The sequence below is a fragment of the Canis lupus genome, unplaced genomic scaffold (genome assembly GCF_011100685.1).
Source record: "Canis lupus familiaris isolate Mischka breed German Shepherd unplaced genomic scaffold, alternate assembly UU_Cfam_GSD_1.0 chrUn_S1695H1889, whole genome shotgun sequence".
NCBI lineage: Eukaryota > Metazoa > Chordata > Mammalia > Carnivora > Canidae > Canis > Canis lupus.
The window spans coordinates 37,753-51,595 of NW_023330543.1; positions in this window are offsets into that span (position 1 = coordinate 37,753).

The following is a 13,843-nucleotide window of genomic DNA, read 5'->3' on the forward strand; positions in this document are numbered from 1 at the left end:
AACCATCTGACATTGGCCACCTAAGCTGCATGGTGATTGGCCACCTGAATCAGAACACACTGAGAGCCTGCCTGATTGGCTGCGGCATGGTGGTGACATACAGAAGGGCACTCTGATGCACCTGGGCTGATATAAAAGCATGGCAATCACACAGGCCCCCATGATGACAGAGATGGTACTTCATCCACAGATCTCCCTGCTCTCCCTCTAGTTTGCTTCCCTGTTTTCTGGCCCTGCCCATGGCAAGCCCCCTGTCCCATCACCTGCCCCAGGCCTCTTGTCAAAACTTTGGGCTCCACCTGCATGTTTGCACCTCCCTTCATCCCCCTCTGTGGTCCTGAGAGTCCTCGAACCCACTGCAGGCAACTCCTGTTCCCTTTTCCCACTGTGAGTTTGTCCTGGCTGCTCACGGACATATTCCCATGTGACCTGTGGGAGTGGGACACTGGGAATCGGTACCATGGATACTCAGGCAGATGAGAAAAGCCCCTCCCACACCTCTGGGGACAACACCGGGATCAGCACCGGAAAGCTGTGAGTCTATGTCCTGAGGAGCCCAGGGCACTAACTGCTTCTCTTGAGCTCTCCAACCCACCCAGATCAGCACAGGGCTCATGAATGCCCTAATCTTCCAGTCCACTCCCATGTGTACAATGTCTGAAGTGCCTCCATGCACCTGGCAGAGAGGGGTATTATGAAACAAGTAAGTCCTGGGACAAGGAGTCACCACATCACTGGACACGGTGGGGGTCATTGGAACACAGGCCCTCAGACCACGAGCTGCCTGCCCCAGCTCAGTAGTGGAGAAACGGATCGTCCAGATCCCTGGCTGACCAGGAGCCTGCAAAGGACAAATCCTCGAACACAGCAGGGCATGGAGAAATGCAGTCCCCAGAACAGAGCACCTACCAGGAGCCCTCAGATTGGGAACCTGCTGATCCCAGGTGCCCCAGGGCATGTGGGTCACCCAAACACTGAAGGGACCAGGAACCCTCATACCACCAGTCTCCAGCTGAGCCCAGAAGAAGGCAAGGGGGTCCAGGGAACACTGGGTTTGCAGAATGCCTCCAAATAATAAGCCCTGCATCCCAGCTCATCATTGGGGAAATGAGGCACCTGCACAGTGGGATCAGCATGTTGCTTGGACCTGGAGACCAACATCACAGCTCAGCTTTACTCACTTAGGCCACTGGTAAGTGGGCTCACCTTGTGATTTTGGACTTGTGGTTACACAACCTAGACATGGCTAGGCCAAGCAGGCCCCTGGATAGCAGGCTCACCATGTGCCATTGGACCCCTAGACTCACAGCATATCTCAGCACTAGGGCAAGCTGGCCTCTACTTAGGAAGAATTCATGAGATTGAGAAAGCTCTCAAAGGACTTCTCAAAGAAAAGATAAAGAATCCCAACAAATAAAATCATAAATGAAATTGGCAGATCACAACCAACTCCAAATAAATGCGAACAATTATAAAGGCATTCAAACTGGCAAGGAAGAAGTCAACATCTCACTTTCCTCAGATGACATGATACTTTATTTGGAAAACACAAGAGTTTGCAACTTTGCTAGGACTCATATTGTATTTCAGCAATGTGGCAGGATAAAAAAATCAATGTAGAGAAATCTGCTTTATTTCTAGACACAAAAATGATATAGACGAAAGAGAAATTAAGGGCTGATCCTATTTACAATTGCACCGGAAACCATAAAATACCTAGGAATTAACGTAATGAAAGAGGTAAAGGATCTGTAACTAAAAACTATAGAACACCTAAAAAGAAATTGTGGAAGAGCAAAGAGATTCATTAACATTCCATATTCATGGATTTGAAGTATCAATATTGTGAAAATGTCCATGCAACCCAGGACAATGTACACTTTTGAAGTAGTCCCTATCAAAATACCCTTGACATTTTTCACAGTTCAGAAACAAATATTTCTAAGTTTTGCATGGAACCAGAGGAGACCCCAATTTGCCATAGGAATGTTCAAAAAGAAATCAAAAGCAGTTTATATCACAATGTCTGGACTTCAGGCTGTATTTTGTCTAAGGTTTTTTCTGCATGTCATAGACAAAGCTGTCATCATCAAAATGTTATTGTACTGGCACAAAAACAGACACATTGATCAAGGAATGGAAGAGGGAACCCAGAAATGGACCCTCAACTCTATAGTCAACTAATCTTCGACAAAGCAGAAAAGAATATCCGCTGGAAAAAGGATGGTCTCTTCAACAAATTGGACAGCCACATGCAGAAGAATGCAACTGGACCATTCTCTTACACCACACACAAAGATAAACTCAAAATGGATGAAAGACCTAAAGGTGAAATAGCAATCCATCACAATCCTAGAGGAAAACACAGGCAACAACCTCTTTGACCTTGGCCATAGCAACTTATGCAAGACATGTCTGTAAAGGCAAGGGAAACAAAAGCAAAACTGAACTATTGGGACTTCATCAAGATAAAAAGCAAAGGAAACAGTCCATAAAACTAAGAAGCAACCTACAAAATGGGAGAAGGCATTTGCAAATGACATAGGAGATAAAAGGCTAATATCCAAGATCTGTAAAACACTTATGGAACTCAAGACCCAAAACCAGTAATCCAGTGAAGAAATGGGCAGAAGAGATGAACAGACATTTCTCCAAAGAAGACAACACGTGGCCAACAGACACACATGAAAAAAATGCTACACATCACTCATTATCAGGAAATTACAAAACAAAACAAAACTCACAATGAGATACCACCTCACATCTGGCAGAAAGGCTAAAATGAACAAGACAGAAAAACAACAAACTTTGGCCAGGTTGTGGAGAAAAGGGTACCGTCTTGCACTGTTGGTGAGAATGCAAAGTGGAGCAGCCACTCTGGAAAAGGGAGCAGGATCCTCAAGAACTTAAAAACAGAGTTACCCTATGACCTAGCAAATGTGCTACCGCGTATTTACCACAAAGATACAGAGGTAGTGAAAAGAAGGGTCACCTGCACCCCAATGTTCACAGCAGCAATGTCCACAATGGTCAAAATGTGGAACGAGTCCACATATCCATCGCCAGATGAATGGATAAAGAAGATGTGGGCTATAGTTACAATGGGATATTACCGAGCCTTTAGAAAGGACGAATCTTTACCACTTCTATCGACATAGATGGAACTGGAGGGTATTAGTCAGAGAGTGAAATAAGTCAGTCAGTGAAAGACAATTATCATATGGTTTCATTCATATGTGAAACATAAGAAACATTGCATAGAATCATAGGGGAAGGGAGGGAAAACTGAATGGGAAGTCATCAGAGAGAGAGAGAAAAACCATGACAGATTCTTAACTCTGTGAAATAAACTGAGGGTCGCTAGAGGGGAAGTGGATGGGGGATCAGGACCTGGGTAAGGGGCATCAAGGAGGGCACTGGTGTGATGAGCACTGGGTGTTACACACAAATGATAATTTATGGATCGCTACATCTGAAACTAATGGTTTATTATATGCTGGCAAATTGAATTCAAATTTTTAACAAGTAAAATAGAAATAAGATAAAATAACATATTTGTGTAAATAGAATGGGAAAATAGGAAATCAAGATAATAAGAGCCAAGACTGTCAGCAAGATGGCAGAAGAGTAGGATTCCGAAATCCCCTATCCCCAAAAACTTACTTAGATGACTTTCAAATCATCCTGAAAACCTACGAATTCGGCCTGGGATTTAAAGAGAGAACAGCTGGAAGGTTACAGTGAGAAGAGTTTGCGCTTCTATCAAGATAGGAAGACGAAAAAATAAATAACAAGACTCCAGAGTGGGAGGGGAGAACCCCCACGAAGAGCCGCGCTAAGGCCAGGCAGTAGACACTCCAGGACAGGAAAGCCCAGACCGGGAGAATCAGGAACTTTACCAACATTTCCAGATGGAAAGGCGCTCACAGGGAACTCGGGCAGGATCCCAGGAGGGGCAGTGGAGCCCCCAGGGTCCCGGGGTCACTAACAGAGGAAGTGGGGAGAGAGCGCCACACACCATGGGCGGAGCTCTGAAAAGGTCTGGAGCGCACACCCATCGGATCCCGGGAGCAGCTCAGGTGGTGGCTCTGGCAGCAGCTCGGCAAGGAGGAGAATGCGTGGCCCGCAGGAAGGGAGAGTGATTTCAGCAGCGCAGGCCCGGGAGCCCAGGGCCCCGGGTGACAAAGCCCAGGATCTGGCGATCCCCTTGGGCAATCAGGGGCGGGAGGACACAGGACAGCGAGGACGCTCCTGCCACCGGGCACACCTGAGCTGTGCAGGTCAGTGCCACCAACACCCAGTGCTGCCAGGCTCTTGTGGACTGGGAACTGCAGGACTTAATGTGGGAGCTGACTTTCGGATTGGAGAGCTGGCCGCTGCCAGTGTTGTTGTTCCTCCCAAGTCACCTTGCGCCTGGGTTGGAGTGGGGCGGCCAGGGAACATGGGCCTCACAGGATAAACAGCTCCCAGGGAGCCGAGCCCCCGGCAGGGGGTGGGGCAGCTCCCCTGGTGCTCACACCTGACTATCAGCAGAGCAGGACCCTCCCTCACAAGACCAGCTGGAAGGAAAGGGGAAGAGCAAATTCTTAACCAAGCAGCGCTGGAAAGCTCCAGGGGGAAGTTGAGGGACTTACAGTATATAGAATCAGAGGAGACCCCTCCTTGTTATATTTTTTTAAGCTTTGAAAATTTTCTTGTTTTTTGTTGATTTGTTTGTTTTTGTTTTTTGTTTCCCCCCTTTTTTCTTTATTTCCTTCCTTTTTCCAGTACGACTTGTTTTTAGCCACTCTGCACTGAGCAAAATGACTAGAAGGAAGAAGTCACCACAAAAGAAACAATCACTAACAGTCCTCTCTCCCACAGAGTTACAGAATTTGGGTGACAATTCGATGTCAGAATGCCAATACAGAAGCACAATTATAAAGCTACTGATGGCTCTGGAAAAAAGAATGAAAGATTCAAGAGACTCATGACTGCAGAATTTCGATCTAATCAAGCCAAAATTAAAATCAATTAAATGAGATGCAATCCACACTGGAGGTCCTAACGATGAGGTTAATGAGGTAGAAGAATGATGAGTGACATAGAAGACATGTTGATGGCAAGGAAGGATGCTGAGGAAAAAAGAGAAATAAAAAGACCATGAAGAAAGGTTAAGGGAAATAAATGACAGCCTCAGAAGGAAAAATCTACGTTGAAAGGGGGTTCCAGAGGCTGCTGAAAGGAACAGAGGACCAGAAAGTGTATTTGAACAAATCTTAGCTGAGAACTTCCCTAACTTGGGGAAGGAAACAGGCATCCACATCCTCGAGATAGAGAGATCCCCCCCCCCACAAAAATCAATAGAAGCCGTTCAACACCCCGACATTTCATGGTGAAACTTGCAAATTCCAAAGATAAAGAGAAGATCCTCAAAACACTAAGAGACAAGTGATAACACTTATGGGGAGAAGTATTAGGTTAACAGCAGATCTCTTCACAGAGCCCTGGAAGACCAGAAAGGGCTGGAAGGATATATTCAGGGTCCTAAATGAGAAGAGTTCAATTTGCCAACATATACCATATCACCCAGGTCTCATCCCTTCACGTGCCCCCCTCAGCGCCTGTCATCCAGTCACCCCAATGACCCAACACCTCCCTTCCCACTGCCCATTGTTCCTTTCCCAGAGTTAGGAGTCTCTCAGATTCTGTCATCCTCAGCTTATATTTTCACTCATTTTCTCTCCTTTTCCCTTTATTCCCATTCACTGTTTTTTATACTCCCCAAATGATTGAGACCATATAATGATTGCTCATCTCAGATTGTTAATGAGATTGACTCCTTAATTTCTCTTTCTTCAGTCTCATTGTTAGTGTAGAGAAATGCCACTGATTTCTGGGCATTGATTTTGTATCCTGCCACGCTACCGAATTGCTGTATGAGTTCCAGCAATCTTGGGGTGGAGACTTTTGGGTTTTCTACGTAGAGTATCATGTCATCGGCGAAGAGGGAGAGTTTGACTTCTTCTTTGCCAATTTGAATGCCTTTAATGTCTTTTTGTTGTCTGATTGCTGAGGCTAGGACTTCTGGTACGATGTTGAATAGCTGTGGTGAGAGTGGACATCCCTGTCTTGTTCCTGATCTTAGGGGAAAGGCTTCCAGTGTTTCCCCATTGAGAATGATATTTGCTATGGTCTTTTCGTAGAGGGCTTTTAAGATGTTGAGGAATGTTCCCTCTATCCCTACACTCTGGAGAGTTTTGATCAGGAATGGATGCTGCATTTTGTCAAATGCTTTCTCTGTATCTATTGAGAGGATCATATGGTTCTTGTTTTTCTATTGCTTATGTGATGAATGACATTGATTATTTTATGAGTGTTGAACCAGCCTTGCATCCCGGGGATAAATCCTACTTGATTTATCCTACTTGAATAATCCTACATGATTATTCATGGTGAATAATCTTCTTAATGAATTTTAGTACCCTATTGGCTAATATCTTGTGGAGAATTTTTGCATGCATGTTCATCAGGGATATTGGTCTATAATTCTCCTTTTTGGTGGGGTCTTTGTCTGGTTTTGGAATTAAGGTGATGCTGGCCTCATAGAACGGATTTGAAATTACTCCACCTCTTTCTATCTTTCTGAACAGATTTAGTAGAATAAGAATGGTTTCTTCTTTAAAAGTTTGATAGAATTCCCCTGGGAAGCCATCTGGCCCTGGACTTTTGTGTCTTTGGAGGTTTTTGATGACTGCTTCAATTTCTTTTCTGGTTATTGGCCTGTTCAGGTTTTGTATTTCTTCCAGTTCCAGTTTTGATTGTTTGTGGCTTTGTAGAAATGCGTCAATTTCTTCTAGATTGCCTAATTTATTGGTGTTTAGCTGTTCATAATATGTTTTAAAATCATTTGTATTTCCTTGTTGTTGGTAGTTATCTCTCCTTTCTCATTCATGATTTTATTAATTTGAGTCTATTATGTCTTCTTTTTTAAAAGGCTGACTAATGATTTATCTATCTTATTAATTCTTTCAAAGAACCAACTCCTGGCTTTGTTCATCTGTTCCACACTTCTTCTGGTCTCTATTATATTGAGTTCTGCTCCAATCTTTATTAACTCTCTTCTTCTGCTGTGTGTAGGATCTATTTGCTGTTTTTTCTCCAGCTCCTTTAGGTGCAAGGTTTGCTTTCGTATTTGAGTCCTTTCCAGTATTTGGATGGATACTCATAATGCAATGTATTTCTCCCTCAGGACTGCTTGTGCTGTATCCCAAGGATTTTGAACGGTTGTATGTTCATTCTCATTAGTGCCCATGAAACTTTATAATTCTTCTCTAATTTCCTACTTGGCCCTTTCATCTTTTAGCAGGATGTTCCATAACCTCCATGTGTTTGAAATCCTTCTAAACTTCTTCTTGTGATTTAGTTCTTATTTCAAAGCATTATGGTCTGAAAATATGCAGGGGACTATCCCAATCTTTGGGTGTCTTTTAAGACCTGATTTGTGACCCAGTATGTTGTCTAATCTGGAGAAAAGTACCATGCGCACTTGGATGGGAAGTTCTCTAAATATCTGTTAAATCCATCTGGTTCAGTGTCAAATCGAATCAAATCGAAATTAATCGAATCAAATCGAATCGAAACGAATCGAATGGAAATTATTCGAAATGAATCGAATCAAAAATAAACGAATCAAATCGAATCGAAACGAATCAGATCGAAAATAATCGAATCGAAACGAATCGAATAGAAAATAATCGAATCGAATCAAATAGAAAAAATCGAATTGAATCAATTCGAAACGAAGAGAATCGAAATAATCTAATCAATTCGAACCAAATCGTATCGAAAATAATCTAATCGGAGAAGAGTTCGCGCATCTATCAAGGTAGGAAGACGGGGAAAAAGAAATAAAGAAACAAAGGCCTCCAAGGGGGAGGGGCCCCGCGAGGAGCCGGGCTGAGGCCGGGGCGAGTGTCCCCAGGACAGGAGAGCCCCGTCCCGGAGGAGCAGGAGCTGCACCGACCTTCCCGGGCGGAAAGGGGCTCGCGGGGAGTTGGAGCAGGACCCAGGAGGGCGAGGATGCCCTCGGGCTCCCTGGGACAGTAACAGAGCAACTGCGCGCCCAAGAGAGTGCGCCGAGCTCCCCAAGGGCTGCAGCGCGCACGGCGGGACCCGGAGCAGCTCGGGGGGGGGCTCGGGGGCGGCTCCGCGGAGGGGGCTGCGCTGCCCGGGAGCACGAATCCAACAGCGCAGGCTCCGGAGCACAGGGCGCCGGGACACAGCCCAGGATCCCGCCTCCCCCGGGACAGGCAGAGGCCGGGAGGGCCCAGGACTGCAAGGACGCTCCTGCCCCAGCTGAGCAGAGCAGCGGCCCCGCCCCGGAGCCTCCAGGCCCTGCAGACGGAGTTCCTGCCGGAGCTGAATCCAGGTTTCCAGAGCTGCCCCGCCACTGGGGCTGTTCCTCCTGCGGCCTCACGGGGTAAACAACCCCCACTGAGCCCTGCACCAGGCAGGGGCACAGCAGCTCCCCCAACTGCTAACACCTGAAAACCAGCACAACAGGCCCCTCCCCCAGAACACCAGCTAGACGGACAACTTCCAGGAGAAGCCGAAGGACTTAAAGAACACAGAATCAGAAGATACTCCCCTGTGGTTCTTTTTGTTTGTTTGTTTGTTTTGCTTTTTGATTTGTTTCCTTCCCCCACCCCCTTTTTTCTCCTTTCTTTTTCTTTCTCTTTTTCTTCTTTTTTTTTTTTCGTTTTTTTTTTCTCTTTTTCTTCCCTTTTTTTTTCTCTTTCTCTTTTCTTTCCTTCTTTCTCTCCTCTCTTTTTCTCTTTTTCCCAATACAATTTGCTTTTGGCCACTCTGCACTGGGCAAAATGACTAGAAGGAAAACCTCACCTCAAAAGAAAGAATCAGAAACAGTCCTCTCTCCCACAGAGTTACAAAATCTGGATTACAATTCAATGTCAGAAAGCCAATTCAGAAGCACTATTATACAGCTACTGGTGGCTCTAGAAAAAAGTATAAAGGACTCAAGAGACTTCATGACAGTAGAATTTAGAGCTAATCAGGCAGAAATTAAAAATCAATTGAATGAGATGCAATCCAAACTAGAAGTCCTAACGACGAGGGTTAACGAGGTGGAAGAAAGAGTGAGTGACATAGAAGACAAGTTGATAGCAAAGAGGGAAACTGAGGAAAAAAGAGACAAAAAATTAAAAGACCATGAAGATAGATTAAGGGAAATAAACGACAGCCTGAGGAAGAAAAACGTACGTTTAATTGGGGTTCCCGAGGGCGCCGAAAGGGACAGAGGGCCAGAATATGTATTTGAACAAATTCTAGCTGAAAACTTTCCTAATCTGGGAAGGGAAACAGGCATTCAGATCCAGGAAATAGAGAGATCCCCCCCCTAAAATCAATAAAAACCGTTCAACACCTCGACATTTAATTGTGAAGCTTGCAAATTCCAAAGATAAGGAGAAGATCCTTAAAGCAGCAAGAGACAAGAAATCCCTGACTTTTATGGGGAGGAGTATTAGGGTAACAGCAGACCTCTCCACAGAGACCTGGCAGGCCAGAAAGGGCTGGCAGGATATATTCAGGGTCCTAAATGAGAAGAACATGCAACCAAGAATACTTTATCCAGCAAGGCTCTCATTCAAAATGGAAGGAGAGATAAAGAGCTTCCAAGACAGGCAGCAACTAAAAGAATATGTGACCTCCAAACCAGCTCTGCAAGAAATTTTAAGGGGGACTCTTAAAATTCCCCTTTAAGAAGAAGTTCAGTGGAACAGTCCACAAAAACAAAGACTGAATAGATATCATGATGACACTAAACTCATATCTCTCAATAGTAACTCTGAATGTGAACGGGCTTAATGACCCCATCAAAAGGCACCGGGTTTCAGACTGGATAAAAAAGCAGAACCCATCAATTTGCTGTCTAAAAGAGACTCATTTTAGACAGAAGGACACCTACAGCCTGAAAATAAAAGGTTGGAGAACCATTTACCATTCGAATGGTCCTCAAAAGAAAGCAAGGGTAGCCATCCTTATATCAGATAAACTAAAATTTACCCCAAAGACTGTAGTGAGAGATGAAGAGGGACACTATATCATACTTAAAGGATCTATTCAACAAGAGGACTTAACAATCCTCAATATATATGCTCCGAATGTGGGAGCTGCCAAATATATAAATCAATTATTAACCAAAGTGAAGAAATACTTAGATAATAATACACTTATACTTGGTGACTTCCATCTAGCTCTTTCTATACTCGATAGGTCTTCTAAGCAAAACATCTCCAAAGAAATGAGAGCTTTAAATGATACACTGGACCAGATGGATTTCACAGATATCTACAGAACTTTACATCCAAACTCAACTGAATACACATTCTTCTCAAGTGCACATGGAACTTTCTCCAGAATAGACCACATATTGGGTCACAAATCGGGTCTGAACCGATACCAAAAGATTGGGATGGTCCCCTGCATATTCTCAGACCATAATGCCTTGAAATTAGAACTAAATCACAACAAGAAGTTTGGAAGGACCTCAAACACATGGAGGTTAAGGACCATCCTGCTAAAAGATAAAAGGGTCAACCAGGAAATTAAGGAAGAATTAAAAAGATTCATGGAAACTAATGAGAATGAAGATACAACCGTTCAAAATCTTTGGGATGCAGCAAAAGCAGTCCTAAGGGGGAAATACATCGCAATACAAGCATCCATTCGAAAACTGGAAAGAACTCAAATACAAAAGCTAACCTTACACCTAAAGGAGCTAGAGAAAAAACAGCAAATAGATCCTACACCCAAGAGAAGAAGGGAGTTAATAAAGATTCGAGCAGAACTCAACGAAATCGAGACCAGAAGAACTGTGGAACAGATCAACAGAACCAGGAGTTGGTTCTTTGAAAGAATTAATAAGATAGATAAACCATTAGCCAGCCTTATTAAAAAGAAGAGAGAGAAGACTCAAATTAATAAAATCATGAATGAGAAAGGAGAGATCACTACCAAACCAAGGAAATACAAACGATTTTAAAAACATATTATGAACAGCTATACGCCAATAAATTAGGCAATCTAGAAGAAATGGACACATTCCTGGAAAGCCACAAACTACCAAAACTGGAACAGGAAGAAATAGAAAACCTGAACAGGCCAATAACCAGGGAGGAAATTGAAGCAGTCATCAAAAACCTCCCAAGACACAAGAGTCCAGGTCCAGATGGCTTCCCAGGGGAATTTTATCAAACGTTTAAAGAAGAAACCATACCTATTCTCCTAAAGCTGTTTGGAAAGATAGAAAGAGATGGAGTACTTCCAAATTCGTTCTATGAAGCCAGCATCACCTTAATTCCAAAGCCAGACAAAGACCCCGCCAAAAAGGAGAATTACAGACCAATATCCCTGATGAACATGGATGCAAAAATTCTCAACAAGATACTGGCCAATAGGATCCCACAGTATATTAAGAAAATTATTCACCATGACCAAGTAGGATTTATCCCTGGGACACAAGGCTGGTTCAACACCCGTAAAACAATCAATGTGATTCATCATATCAGCAAGAGAAAAACCAAGAACCATATGATCCTCTCATTGGATGCAGAGAAAGCATTTGACAAAATACAGCATCCATTCCTGATCAAAACTCTTCAGAGTGTAGGGATAGAGGGAACATTCCTCGACATCTTAAAAGCCATCTATGAAAAGCCCACAGCAAATATCATTCTCAATGGGGAAGCACTAGGAGCCTTTCCCCTAAGATCAGGAACAAGACAGGGATGTCCACTCTCACCACTGCTGTTCAACATAGTACTGGAAGTCCTAGCCTCAGCAATCAGACAACAAAAAGACATTAAAGGCATTCAAATTGGCAAAGAAGAAGTCAAACTCTCCCTCTTCGCCGATGACATGATACTCTACGTAGAAAACCCAAAAGTCTCCACCCCAAGATTGCTGGAACTCATACAGCAATTCGGTAGCGTGGCAGGATACAAAATCAATGCCCAGAAGTCAGTGGCATTTCTATACACTAACAATGAGACTGAAGAAAGAGAAATTAAGGAGTCAATCCCATTTACAATTGCACCCAAAAGCATAAGATACCTAGGAATAAACCTCACCAAAGATATAAAGGATCTATACCCTCAAAACTATAGAACACTTCTGAAAGAAATTGAGGAAGACACAAAGAGATGGAAAAATATTCCATGCTCATGGATTGGCAGAATTAATATTGTGAAAATGTCAATGTTACCCAGGGCAATATACACGTTTAATGCAATCCCTATCAAAATACCATGGACTTTCTTCAGAGAGTTAGAACAAATTATTTTAAGATTTGTGTGGAATCAGAAAAGACCCCGAATAGCCAGGGGAATTTTAAAAAAGAAAACCATATCTGGGGGCATCACAATGCCAGATTTCAGGTTGTACTACAAAGCTGTGGTCATCAAGACAGTGTGGTACTGGCACAAAAACAGACACATAGATCAGTGGAACAGAGTAGAGAATCCAGAAGTGGACCCTGAACTTTATGGTCAACTAATATTCGATAAAGGAGGAAAGACTATCCATTGGAAGAAAGACAGTCTCTTCAATAAATGGTGCTGGGAAAATTGGACATCCACATGCAGAAGAATGAAACTAGACCACTCTCTTTCACCATACACAAAGATAAACTCAAAATGGATGAAAGATCTAAATGTGAGACAAGATTCCATCAAAATCCTAGAGAAGAACACAGGCAACACCCTTTTTGAACTCGGCCATAGTAACTTCTTGCAAGATACATCCACGAAGGCAAAAGAAACAAAAGCAAAAATGAACTATTGGGACTTCATCAAGATAAGAAGCTTTTGCACAGCAAAGGATACAGTCAACAAAACTCAAAGACAACCTACAGAATGGGAGAAGATATTTGCAAATGACATATCAGATAAAGGGCTAGTTTCCAAGATCTATAAAGAACTTATTAAACTCAACACCAAAGAAACAAACAATCCAATCATGAAATGGGCAAAAGACATGAACAGAAATCTCACAGAGGAAGACATAGACATGGCCAACATGCATATGAGAAAATGCTCTGCATCACTTGCCATCAGGGAAATACAAATGAAAACTACAATGAGATACCACCTCACACCAGTGAGAATGGGGAAAATTAACAAGGCAGGAAACAACAAATGTTGGAGAGGATGCGGAGAAAAGGGAACCCTCTTACACTGTTGGTGGGACTGTGAACTGGTGCAGCCACTCTGGAAAACTGTGTGGAGGTTCCTCAAACAGTTAAAAATATACCTGCCCTACGACCCAGCAATTGCACTGTTGGTATTTACCCCAAAGATACAAATGCAATGAAACGCCGGGACACCTGCACCCCGATGTTTATAGCAGCAATGGCCACGATAGCCAAACTGTGGAAGGAGCCTCAGTGTCCAATGAAAGATGAATGGATAAAGAAGATGTGGTTTATGTATACAATGGAATATTACTCAGCCATTAGAAATGACAAATACCCACCATTTCTTCAACGTGGATGGAACTGGAGGGTATTATGCTGAGTGAAGTAAGTCAGTCGGAGAAGGACAAACATTATATGTTCTCATTCATTTGGGGAATATAAATAATAGTGAAAGGGAAAATAAGGGAAGGGAGAAGAAATGTGTGGGAAATATCAGAAAGGGAGACAGAACGTAAAGACTGCTAACTCTGGGAAACGAACTAGGGGTGTTGGAAGGGGAGGAGGGCGGGGGGTGGGAGTGCATGGGTGACGGGCACTGGGTGTTATTCTGTATGTTAGTAAATTGAACACCAATAAAAAAATAAATTA